General features: G+C 41.1%; 1 protein-coding gene across 3 annotated transcripts in view; it reads right to left on the bottom strand.

The window, feature by feature from the left end:
• PATJ (PATJ crumbs cell polarity complex component) overlaps positions 1 to 13960 on the bottom strand; it is a 325916-nt gene that overhangs the window by 127670 nt on the left and 184286 nt on the right. The window lies entirely within an intron of this gene.

Below are 13960 nucleotides of genomic sequence, written 5' to 3'. Positions count from 1 at the left end.
TGCTGTTGGCCTTTGTTAGTAATATATAGAAACGCAGATGATTTATGCAGATTTATTTTGTATCCTGCAACTCTGCGGAAGTTGTTTATTATGTCAAGCAGTTTTTTACTTGATTCTCCAGGATTCTCTAAGTATATTATCATATCATCTGCAAAGAGTGGTAACTTAGTTTCTTCTTTACTACAACTTTGTAGTTGACATAATAGCATTATTCTAAAAAAGAGTTTTGACCTCAGAGATGGCCTAAAAGGACCTTGGGGACTTTCAGGCATCCAAAGATCACACATTGAGAACCTCTGGTATAAGTGAATAGGGCAATGGACTTGGTGTCATGAACACCTGGGCTTAAATCTCACCTCAGACATTTAGTAGCTATGTGACCCTGTCAAGCCACTAAACTTTTTCTGGGACTCAGTTTCCTTATCTGTGCCATAAGTGGATTGGACTTAATGAACTCTGGGAATCCTTCCACCTCTAAATCTAAGAAAGCATGATAGTATTAATTTTCCAATTATATTTCTAGAGTCTAATGTCATTAAGAACTACTAGATGGTCTCGGTTCTTAGAATGTTCCTTCTTATACTGAGCCAAAAATCAATCCTAACTTGAATCCATGGATTCAGATTATCTCCAATAGATCCTGGTTTTTAGCAGAGGGTATAGGTTGCTTCAGGGTCTAGAAAGACAAAGAAGGTACATTCTGCCAAGCTGTTAACCTAGGAAAATAACAGAGCATCCATGACTGGCATGAAGAGCCATTCTGGCACTGACTGGGTTTAAAAGACACGATGACTGCTTCTTTCCTTCTGAGGCCTAACACCATTCTGGGTCATGTTGTAATTGACTCTTGGAGTGATTGGAGAGCTGGTTGCTAAGGTCCAGCATCAACAGAAATCAAAGAGCACTAATTAATTCACTTGTATGTGGTCAATCCAGAGGCTGACAGAGGATGGTGCAGAGGCAAAGAGGGGGTCCCGATCTCTGCCCTCAGGAAGTTTGTTAGAAGCATGACTTGTTCACAGGTGAATCGAGGAATACAAGGTGGAGCATGGTTTCAATAAAGGACAGATTCAATTGCATTGAACCAATGCACATTTATTTATTGCCTGTGCTGGTCCTGGGAACACAGAAAAAGTGAACAGTCCCTGCCTGCAAAAAGGTCACATTCTACTCCCAGGACACAACAGGTACGCAAATAAGAAAATACAATACAATATATAAAATCAAGGGATAAACAGTTTTCCAGCACATACTATGTACTAGCCATTATGACAGTGCAGGTGATCCAAGGATGGTAAACTTCAAAGAGCTTACATTCCAATGATAAGGTGGGGTGGGGGGTCAAGGGATCAGAAAAGTTAAGAAGAATCTGAGGAAGGAGGAAATCCTTTAAGCTGAAGGAACCAGGGCTGGGTTCCTAGAGGAGGTGCCCCTTGCCCTCCAAAAGACCAGTAGTAGGGGGAGGATTCTGATGGAAATAGGGGGAAGAACTGGATTCAGGGCAGGGGAGATGCCATGCAAGTGTATAAAGATAGTGTATAAGGAGGGGGAAAGATACAGGCAACAGGGTTCTTTTTTCTGGAGACTGATTGACTTGTTAAGATCTCAGCTGATATTTTACATTGGTTTGTGGCATGTGGCAATGAGAGGAAAGTCACATTTGTAGTTCAGAGATATTTGCTCAATAGCTATTATTATTATTATCGTACTTGGTACAGTTTTAACCTTTCTTGATGATGATAGCTGGTATTTACATAACACTTTACAGTTCACAAAGCATTGTACAAACACCATCATTTAAACCTCAAAGCAATATCACAATGATCAAAGTCTCAGCCGATAAGGTTAAAGCAATCTGGGAAGGCAGCTCAGCCAGGGAGATCGGAACCATGAACGTTGATGAATGGATATTAACATATCAAGTTTGGGAAGAACAACGGATGGTACAGAAGAAAGTTGAGTTTAGTGGGAATGGAATAGGGATAATGTGAAACAAGGCAGAAACAAAACAAAACAAAACTGTGGAGTGAGATTTAACAGGGTTTTAAATAACAAGCTAAAAATTGGGAATTTTGTTTTATGAGCAATAGGGACTCACAGATGGTTTAGAACAGTGGGATGACAGTCAATCATCAGTCAATAAACATTTATTAAGCTCCTACTATGTGTCAGGCACTGTGATAAGTGCTTAGGAGAAGCTTCCAATCTAAGGGGGAAAGCTGACGCACAAAAGACAGATGAAGAATAGTGAAGCCAAAGAAGTCCACAATGAGTGCAGCCAGGTGGGAAAGGAGATGTTCCCCTCCCCTCCAATCAGCGGAACCAAGTGAAGCAACAAGCCTGACTGTATCAGGAAGGATGCTGAGATTTCTCAATGATAGGGTCAGCCTGTGGCATTAAGGATGGTTAGTGAGGCAATTGTGTGAAAGAAGGATTTGAGAGGAGAGACAGGCAAGGGGAGGCAACAAGACCAACTAAGAGGATGCTAAAATAATGCAGGTCAACAAGGAAGAGGACCTGAATTAGGCTGCTCAGTGTCACTGGCACTGGGTTGGGGGACAAGGAAGGACAGGAATCAGATCAATCTGTTAATAGTACAGTGACACCTCCATCCCCCAGTGGGGATATTCCATGTGTGAATGGAGATCAGCTGGAGGTCTGTAATTTTGTCTTAGAGAGTTGCCTGGGTATACAGAGAAGATGAGTGGCTGGGCCAAGGTCACACACCTTGGTCACCAAGGTCACAGGTAGCATAGGACAGAAGCAGAAGGGTGCTCTAGAGGGGAGTTCTTTCATGTATGAGGTGACTAGATGACCACTGGGATCCCTTCCACCTCTCAAGTTCTGTGATTCTGTCTTTCAGACTTCGAGGTTGGCTTTCTATCCACCACACCAGGCTGACTCTCTGCAAAATAGAATATATGGAATCAATTGAAATATGTTCTGAGCTGAAGAGTATGGTGGGGCTGGGAGTCAGGAAGACCTAGCGATCAAATGCCACCTCAGACATTGTGTGACTATGACCTGTTCACTCAGCTCTTGGCCTCATTTGGCTCATCAGTAAAATGGGCATAAGTGACTCAGGATAAATATCTCCCAAAAGGACCCACATGTACAAAAATATTTATAGTGGCTTTTTTCATGGTGGCCAAGAACTGGAAATCAAGGGGATGCCCATTAATTGGGGAATGGCTGAACAGGCTGTGGTATACGAATGTAATGGAATACTATTGTGCTTTAAGAAATGACAAACAGTAGGACTGTAGAAAAACCTGGAAATATTTATATGAACTGATGCTGAGTGAAAGGAGCAGAACCAGGAGAACTTTGTGCACAGTAACAGCCACAGAGTGTGAGGACTAACTTTGATAGACTTAGCCCTTCTCAGCAATACAAAGACTGAAACATTCCAAAGGACACGTGAAGGAAAATGTCACCCACATCAAGAAAAAGAGCTATGGAGTCTGAATGCAGAGCGAAGCAGTCTCTTTTCTTTTCTTTTGTTTTGTTTTTTTCTTTCTCATGGTTCCTCCTATTTGTTCTAATTCTTCTATACCACAGGACTAGTGGGAAAATATGTTTAATAGGAATGTATATGTAGAGCCTACATCAGACTGCACACCATGCTGGGGAGGGGGGAGGTAAGGGAAAGGGGAAGAAAATTTAAAACTTATGGAAGTGAATGCTAAAAATAAACAAATAATCAATTTTGCTTTGAAATGGATTAAATAAATAAATAGATTAACTTTAAAAAAAAAACCATCTCCCAGTAAGTTTGCGAGGCCCATGTCATTCTATTCATCAAATCAATGAAAAATCATTTATTAAGCACTTAATGTATGCCAGGCCCTCTTCTCAGAGATAATCTATGTAAATGTCTTGGCAACCTTTAAAGGGTTATATAAATATTGGTTACTATTATTATTACAAGCAGATATCTGGTTGCTAGATTCGTGTCTAATCTCAGCAACTCCCATTAATATTTTCTGAGGTGATTGGCGTTGTGACTTGCCCAAAGTTACACAGCTACAGAGGGTCAAATGTCTGAAGCCAGACTGGAACTTAGGTCCTCCCAATTCCAGGGCCAGTACTCTATCCACTGTGCTGCTGAGCTGCTCCCCAGATTAGTAGATGTTATAATATGTCTAACAGATAGTGATTCACCTAGTGTTACAGGATAATCAGAGGAAACACTAAATGGAACCTAGACATTGAAGCCTCACCCATTCCTCTAAATTCCTCAATGCTTAAAACTTAATTTAGCCAAAGAAACTAGTGTTTGTGAAAGAGATAGATAATGAAATGCACAAGGTTAATGGCCATGAATTTAGGGAATTTACTTTCCTTCCAAGTTTCAAGATGAGCAAACAGCAAAAAAGTCCAGTTACTGCTGCGTGGGTCCCATTCTCTCTCCCCACAAGTGGGGAGGGAAGTAATAGGCAGTAGTAGTAGGAAGAAGGAGGCAGCAGTAGATGCCCTGTCCTCAGAGATCTTTAATCAGAGGCTAGGGTTAGTCAGTCAACGAGTAGTTATTAAGGGCTTATTAAGTGTAGCTAGTGGATGTAGCATAGTGGATAGAGTACTGAGTCTGGAGACAGGAAAACCTGAGTTCAAATCCTGCCTCATACACATACAAGCTATAGTGCCATACCAGGAAACTGAATTGCTTCCATTGGAACTGTCTTAGGGAAGATTTTGAGGATCATCTAGCAAGATAAGGTACCAGATACTGAAGTCCTTGCTTGAACTGAACTGCCAAGTATTCAAACTATGCTTCAGAGATTGCAATTCCTGATGGGCTGGCCACGTTGTTCGAATGCAAAATGTATGCTTGCCAAAAAGACTATTTTATGGAGAACTCACATGGGGCAGGTGATCACATGGTGGCCAGAAGAAACAATACAAGGACATTCTCAAGGTCTCTCAAGAACTTTGGATTTGATTGTGCAACATGGGAGATACTGGCACAGGACTGTTGAGCATGGCGTGCCCACATAAGAAAAAGTGCTGTGGTCTTTGAGCAAAGCAGAACTGAGACAGCACAAAGTAAATGTAGGATGTGCAATCTGAGATATCCACACCAGTTATTCATATGGACTATCCATGCCCAACCTGTGGTAGAGCATTTCGAGCTCGTATTGGTCTGATCAGCCACAGTCGGACACACTGAAATTTCACTTTGCAATGGTGATGTCATTTTGGTCCTCTTTGAAGACGAAGGACAACAACCACAGTAGCTAGAACCTGGGCAAGCCACAAGTCATTCAGCCTCTGTCTGCCTCATTTTTCTCAACTGTGAAAAGGGGAAAGTAATAGCATCCACCTCCCAGGGTTGTTGTAAGGATCAAATGAGATAACATTTGTAAAGCATTTAGCACAGTGCCTGGCACATAGTATAAATGCTTATTACCTCCCATCAGTCTCACTAAGGGTCAGGTCTTCTGCTAAATACTGGGGATACAGAGCAAGGCTAGAGGACCAGCTCTTGGGTTTTAGAGAGGATTCTTTTCCAGTTATTGTTTGGCTCATCATGAGCTCATTACAACTCAGGGATTCTAAGAATTTTCTTCTTTATAGATGAAAAAGATTGGACTTGACCTTAAAGGATCTTGCAGGTTCTTTCCAGCACTAATTCTACAGTCTTCCCGTATGTCAATGCCACCATTATGACAGAAGCAGAGATAGCTGGGGCAAGAGGGCAGGAAAGAAAGGATCAAGATGAAGACTGGAATAGGGAATTTATCGAGTCATTGCGCTAAAGGCACCTTAGAAATCCTCCTTCAGGACTGGTTGATCAAGGGCAACAGATGAAGTCTAGAAAAGTCAAGTAACCAGCACAAAGTCACACAGGTAGTTACAGGCAGACTCGAGATCTGAACTCAAGTCCTTTGACTTTCTACTACATTTTGCCAGGTAGTGCCCTGGGGGAAAGTATGCCCTAGCAAGCCCTGAACATCACTATAAAAATAGAAACAAAAAAGAGACTGGTGAGAACAAAGAAAGACAAATCTTAGAACAACAAAGAATGATTTCTGATGAATCATTTTTCCTACAAATCCCAAATAAATGTAAAAAAACCAGTAAAGTGCGTTTTCTCTTTTTACTACAGCCAACGTCAGTTCTATGCTGACAATACACTAGAAATACAACTTTTTCAAAGACCTAGCTGATGTAGAGATTCTGCATTTTCAAAATTATGCCAGAGGGCAAAACAGGGTTTTACAGGTTGTGCACAACTCTGCTTTGATGATAACGTGTCATTCTGGGACACTCCATACACACTGCATTCAGACAGGAGGCAGTTCACAGAAGGTCCTCTGGCATGGTGCTGGAAGAAAACTGAGGGGATACAAGAGGACTACTGAGAGCTCTGGGGACTGAGAAGACTCTTCAGAATCCTGACGTACTGTCAAGGTCATCTTTATGTGGGATGGGGAGACTGGTCAGGATTAAGGTTAAGGAGAGAGAGAGAGTGTGTGTGTGTGTGTGTGTGTGTGTGTGTGTAGAAGGAAGGTGAGAACCTTGTCACACACAACATCCTCACTTCTACTTTTTAAAGACCCTACCTTTCTTCAAGACTCAGTTGAAGTCATTCCTCCTGCCACAGGCCTTTTGCAATCACTGACTTCCCTACTGCTAGTATCTCCCCTCTCCATGAAAATTAATTTCATTCATTTTATATGTATTTTTTACCTATTTATTGACCTATCTATTATCCACCTATATGTTGTATCCTCTCATTAGATGGCAAAGCTTCTTGAGGGCAGTCCTGTATATCCCCAGTATAACTCACCAAGAGATAGGGACAGGATCTGAAATTTCATTAGTATCAGGGGTAAGCAAACTATGGTCTGAGGCCCAAATTGAGCCCTCTCAGGCCAAACAAATGATTTTTGTTTTAAAATACTATTTTTAAATACTAGTAGCCTTAGTTTGTAGGCTCCTATTATAAAACACAGGCAATGAACAGAAGGTGAAGCTCCTAACATCAGTGGATGTTGGTGCCCTATCTGAAACAGAGTACACAAGGGTGAAGTTATTAGACCAGGGCCACACGTGTCAAAAATGGGACATGAATGTAGAACTTCCTGACTCCTGGCCCGCACTCGATCAACTCTGCCTCACGTAGTGAGTATACAGCCCATGAGTGCTGAAGGAATGCCTGTTATTTGATTTAATATCACATGGGGTGAGGGGGAGAAGAAGAGGAAGGCAAAAAAGAAGAAACAAAGGGAGAAAATGGGAGTGGGGACAAGGGGAAAAATGAGGGGGATGGGAGAGAAAATATAAGAATTGGCAGTGGAAAGAAAAAACAAGAAGAGGGGAGAGGGAATGTGAGGAAACCACGGAGGGAAAGGAGAAGATGGGGAAAAGGAAAGAAAAAGGGGGGTAAAGAGAGTGGAGGGGAAGGGGCAGAGGAGGGAAGATAAGCCAAAGGAGAGATAGGCCAGGCTCTCAGGCAATCTGTACCTCTGAGTCAGCATAAACTGTTCCCCACAGCCTGGGACATTTGGTTCCCAACAGGAGGCAGAGGCAGTACCTGATCTCCTGCTATGGAGAAGAGGTTTCTATGGCAACAGATACAGAGGAGAGTGGGGAGAAAACTGACAATACCTGGGATTGTAAACACTGGAAAACACCAAGAGTATATAGTTGTTACTACTATCATCCTGTAATTAAAGCATGATAATTACATCAAAAACCTTCCAATGTGAGAAGAGGAGAAGAAAAAGGAGAGAGACAGAGACAGAGACAGACAGAAAGACAGAGAAAGAGAGAGAAATGCCCTGTCAAATATAACCTTGTCTGTATTACATCTTTCACGCAGAAGCCACATACTTTATTGAATTAAAAGCTGGCCTCAGGAAGAACTGGGTTCAAGTTCGGCCTCTGGCTGTGTCATACAAGGTACCAGTGTACCCTGGGTAACTTTCTAAATATAAAGGGTCAAGAGGAGAAGATCATTGTGATTGAGAGAAGGATGGGAGGAGCGTTCTCTATACCAGTGAAGTCACAGGTCTAGGAAAAAAAATATTGTGCTACAAACTGGCTCCTTAAAAAGACTCTCTAGAACTCAAGTGCCCCCAAACTATTTAATTAACCAAAAAGATGCACTATTTTCAAAAGCTGTTTCTGTGTGGGAGAGCAGTCATTGTTTACTTGCTGCTAGTTTTAAAAAAATAAACCAATCATCTCATCCACTGAATAAATCAGGACAGACAGAGGGCTTACTCTTATCAGTTATAAGGAGTGAATATGAAGTTAAAGATGCAGCTGGTAGCTCAGTGGATACAGCACTAGGTCTGGAGTCCAGAAGACTAGTGCAAATCTGGCCAGGCACACTTACTAGTTATGTCACCCTTGGCAAGTCACTTAACCCTGTTTGCCTCAGTTTCCTCATCCATGAGGAGGAAAAGGAAAGGTGAACCATTCCAGTATCTGTGCCAAGACAACCCCAAATGAGGTCACTAAGAGTCAGGCATGACTGACAAGACTGAACAACAACATGAGATCTAAGTAAGCACAAACATCACCATTATCATGAGTCAACAAAATAGCACTTCTTATCTCAAAGGCAGCTCTGAACAAGGTTGGCTAAAGTGAAGATTTCTGAGCAGCTCACAAAAGCCTCCCAACCATGAGAAGGAAGGAAGGGACAATGGGAGGACCAGATACCTTCGCTTAGGCTCCTCCCCACCCCCACAGGGGACAGAGTAATTGTTAAATAACAACATTTCAAGGAAGAAGCTTCACTCAAGCCACTGGGGTCTGCACAGGGCTATGCAATGTTCTGTGAGCAAATGGCTTAAAAGCAGGATAAACATAAGCCAGTTTTCTCCAACAGCAGGACCTACATGCAGCTTGGGGGGAGGGGGGAATGTTATTAAATATGCTTTCAGCAGACAAAACAGAAGATGCTCTTTTTTTTCAGAATGAAAGGACATTACTCAAACTGTTTCTCTTCATTAAAAACTGTTTTTTGACTATAAGCTGATGTACTTACAAATCTACAAAGCCAAAATATCACCCTTTGGGCAATAATAATGACCTTCATACAATCAGTCTCAGAGCTTGCAGGAACCTTATTATTGGTAATAATCTTGATGCTTTGAGGTTGGCAAAATCTTCTTCGTATATTGTCTTACTTGATACTTGCAACAAATTTGTAAAGTAGGTGCTATAATGTCTCCATTTTAGAGAGGGGGAAAATGAGACTGAGAGAATTTCACTGACATGGTCGGAGTCATACAACTTTCCAGACAAGTTTCTAACCTAAGGCTTCACAGGTCCAAACCAGGATTGAAAAGAGTATGAAGATCTTACTGATTTTTCAAATCTCCAAATTCCACATGACCAAAGTGCAGATCCAGTGGAATGTGAATTACCTGAGAACAGAACCATTTCCCTTTTGTCTTTGTAGCCCCAGTACTTATTATTTCCTGCATACAATAGTTGACAAGTTGGCTTTCAAATCTGGTAATATCTAAGTTTAACAAGAAGACAAACGAAACAACAAAAAGGAGATATTGGAAATAAGAATCAAAGACTGACACACTGAAACTGGAGAGAAGAGGAAAAAGAAGGTCATAGGTCAGTCTGAAGGAATTGAAAGGGAGCTTAAGGGCTGTTGAATCAAATTCTCTCATTTTAGGGATTTTAAATATTTAAAAGACTTTCACATGCAGGTGAGTTTGGCTTGTTCTTATGGCACAAGAGGGTGAAATCAGGACAAATATAGAGAAGTTACAAGAGGGTGGATGATCTAAGAATCAAAGAATCACAGATTTGGAGCAGGAAGCTACCTCTGAGGTCATACAGCCAAAACCCATCATTGGACAACCAGGGAAATGGGGGCTCCAAAGAGGAGGGATTTTCTCAGATTTGAGAACCCAAGTAGTGGCAGACAGAAAGGCTAGAACCCAACATGCATAAGCCCTTTAAGTTATCAGTGTCAAGAATTAAAGTCAAGATAAAAGGGAGCACCTAAGCCCATCTCACATTTCCCAGAGATAAGCCTTATTCTTTCTTTAAGGAATGACATTAAAAAGCCATTTAGTTTGGGCAATTATGAAAATTTCTCTATTTTCCAGGTGCTTAAAAGTTGCCTGGATAAAGGGTCTTATGAGTTTAACAAGATTCCTGATTCCCATGATTTAAGTACCCAATTGAAAGATCTCATAGACACCTGTAAGGAATTATTCATTTAGGGGGAAGAAAAGGCTGCCAAATGTAATAAGATAAAACCCATTTATGCACTGCACATTCTAGGCTTTAGAACATCAGAGAACAGAGTAGTCTAATCAAGACACAGTATTGTAGCAGGAAGCTCGTTATGGTTACAACAGAGGATAAAATGCGTTTCTTTGGGCTATTTCTCAGGTATTTACCCAGTCATGCAAAAATGTTTCAGAGGAGCTACAGATGACAAGAGATTACTGTAATCAGCAGTAGCCCTGCCAGCATTCAGGTGTTTAATTACATTTTCCAGAAGTGAAAAATGGGATCTTTGGCTAATTAAAAGAAACTGGAGTTGAGTGCTGTAACAGTAGAGGAGAAAATGTTATCATTTGTTAACATCTAAGAAGACGCATTTTATGACTGAGGGAAGTTCTCAGTGGCTGTCCATGGTGCTACTAAGTTTCTCTAGACTCTGGTAACAGACACCAGTTAAGACCATATCTCTTAGCAGCCTTCGAGGGGGTAGGAACAGACCTTGAAGCTCACAGTCCTTCCCCTCACCCTCCACCTTTTAAAGACGAGAAAACTGAGGCCCAAATAAATGAAGTGAGGCGTTGTCAAACAGGTATCAAAATCAAAACCAGAACTTTTTTTCATTATACAACACTGGTCTAAGACAACTAAAAGGAATTTGGGAAAAGCTTTCTATGAAATACTTCTCCATTCATCCCTTCAACCGATTGATACAGGGGTAACCTCACTTATGAACTTTGCAATCATGTGCATGTCTCATAAACTTTGTGTACCTTACTTCCCTCATCAGTAAAATAGAACTAACCATACCAATTTCAAAAGGATGCAAGATTCCAATGAGATATGTATAAACTCGAAAGGGCTACAGAAATGTAAATTATATGTATTACTGAGACTGAATCCTTTCTATCACCACTTTTATTCCATGACCACTTCATCATCTTGACTAGTTTGATTACTTTCTATTTACTTTAAAGCAAGGTATAAAATTATTTCTGGAAATATAAAACATTGTATTCAGTAGGATTTTAATAAGAATTCTTAAGAAAATTTCTCCATAAATAGTGATAACAGTTCATAGAAATATCAATAATATTAAATATCAATATGTTCAACATGAGAAAGCTTCCAAGCCAATGAACTGGCTCCAGTGTAAAATGAGTGACGTAGAAAGAAAACAGATTTCCTCTCCCTGGAGGGCTTCAAGTAAAGGTCGGGGGTCATGTAGAAACATTTTCGTTCAAGAACAAGTTGGATCTAGTGCCCTTGGGTGGGGGAGGGGGAGGGCGGGCATGGAACTGTCAAATCTGAGATTATGTGAGAGAGAGCTTTCAGAGTAAGTCCTATCAACATTAAAGGATTTGATTAATAACTCTTTGAAGAGAGTCTTTCTCTTCCTCCCAATCTTTTCTCTGCCCTACTTTGGAGTTATATTCCCCTTGAGGTACAACTATCATTTGTACAAAGATGACTCTTAGATCTATATATATAATCCTAAACTCACTTCAGAAACAATCTTCCCCCCTCAAGTACTGCCTGGACCACTCTATCTGGATTAATAGGCATTTCAAATTCAACATGACCAAAACAGAACATATTATTCTCACCTCTGCACCTGCCTCTTGTGTGTAAATTGGTTTTTTTTCCTACTGTGGGTAACACTAGAATTCTAAGGCATCCTTAAAGTAACTTGAGTGATCTCTAATACCTTGGTGTTTACATTTGATCAGTTAACCATTCTCGCTGATTATTGCTCCAATAATGCAACCACTACACTAGTTTGGATTGCTCTCATCCCCTCTCATTCGAACCATTAACAATGCTTCCACACTGTCTAGAGGACCTTCATTGGACTTGGAATCAAGAAGAGCAGGGTCCCAACCCTAACTCTGACAACTAAAAGGTGTGTACAGTAGAAAGAAGGCTGGACCGGGGCCTGAGGACCTACCTTCCAACTCAGGTTCTGTCACTTACTATTTATGACTTCAGGCAAAAAGTCAGGAACACACACACATACACACACACACGCACGCGGCTACAGAAATATATATGTATATTCATCCTTCCCCGGCCCCAGATTTTCACTGATGTAGGTAACCACAGGTCAGGAAACCCATAGCCTCAGGCACTGAGAATTTAAGTCACTTGTCAAGGCCCACATAGTCAATGTGGGTCAAAGACTCAGATTTGGAACCCAGGTTTTCCTGACAGCAAGACTTTTTATTGGCTACACTGCATTGCTACAGTACTGATCAATATCAGGGTAGAAATCTGGGTTAATGGAAAATAATCTGGAGCTGTTATCAGACTGTGTGTGTGTGTGTGTGTGTGTGTGCGCACGCGCTGGACTTGGGTATCTCTGTCTTTTAAATGTAATCTAATTTGATCCCATGGTCCTCAAGTCCTCATTATTCTCCTCACACAATTTGCATATGAATATCTTCCAGCTTTCCAGGTGAATTACAAGAATAGTCTGCCCGTACTTTGCTCTTAGCACTTAATAACAATTTTATAAGACCATGACATAGAAGTATTTACAACTCCAATTCATCCTAACCATCCTTTTCCATCCACTTTTATACCCATTTCTCCTCATTTCCCTGGTCAGTCTGAGGATAAGAAATCAACTACTACTTTCTAAAATCTCTCTACTTGTCATCCTTTCTTTCCTTCCTGAAATGAACTTGTATTTGTATTGAAGAGCCTTTTTCTGTCTGTGTTATCTAGGACCAATACAAAATCAGCCCCGAGACCACAAAGTGCTTCACTGTTTGCTCTTTATCTACAGAACCTAGCACAAAACCTCAGTCCCCATAATGTCCAGGATCAAATCTAAAACCCAGTGCTTAGCATTCAGAGCCCTTTGTAATCAGGTTCCAGCTTCCCCACCTTTCCAGTCATGTTTTATACCTTCTCAATGTGCTCTTCAATCCACTGACACTGGCCTCTTGTACCATGAAGTCTGGGCTACCTCTCATGACTGGAATGTTCTCCCTCCCATCTCTGCCTCCTTGGTTTCCTGGCTTCTGTCAAGTTCCAGCAAATAGTCCACTCTCAGCAGCCCACTCTTAACGCTAGTACCTTCCCTATTGATTATTTCCAATTTCTCTGGTCTATAGCTTGTTTGAACACAGCTCTTTGCCTATTGTGTCTCCATTAGACTGTGGGCTCCTGGAGAACAGGGCCCATCTTTTACCTTTCTTCCTATCAGCACCATTTAAAGTCATGGATGGTACACAATAGGCACCTAATAAATGCTTATTGACTTACTGGGTGATAAATACCTATTGGGTGATTAATTCTTTCACTGGAAAAAAAGCTTTCTTGATGCCTTTTGTTGTCTTGATTGGACACAGTGAAATCTCCCAGCCTAAGGAGCCCTCCTTGGGAGGAAGGAAGAAAGACCATGACACAGACATCATGCCAGACACAGTACAACTACCCTGGATACCCAGAATCCCTCAGCTTTCTAAGGAAAGGAGGCAGGTGCCTTAATCTTTCCTCCAAGGATATTTACAACAACAATAACAACAGAATCCCATTGAATGTTATCAAATTTCTTTGTATGATAAATGACAATCCAGCTGTCACTTTATTAAATATTGGATTTAGAAAGAGTTGGGGAATTCTCTGCTTTTCTAATGCCTGCTGTTTAGTGGGGGTGGGGTTGCTTTCAGGGAAGAATAATGAGTACAGTGACCTGACTGTTCCAAGTGAGAAAAAAGAATGCCTGGCTAATCAAATTTTC

Source organism: Notamacropus eugenii, chromosome 2, assembly GCF_028372415.1.
Source record: "Notamacropus eugenii isolate mMacEug1 chromosome 2, mMacEug1.pri_v2, whole genome shotgun sequence".
NCBI classification, from domain to species: Eukaryota; Metazoa; Chordata; class Mammalia; order Diprotodontia; family Macropodidae; genus Notamacropus; species Notamacropus eugenii.
The sequence above is the reverse complement of the archived record's forward strand: the minus strand, read 5'-3'. Positions and strand labels throughout refer to the sequence as shown.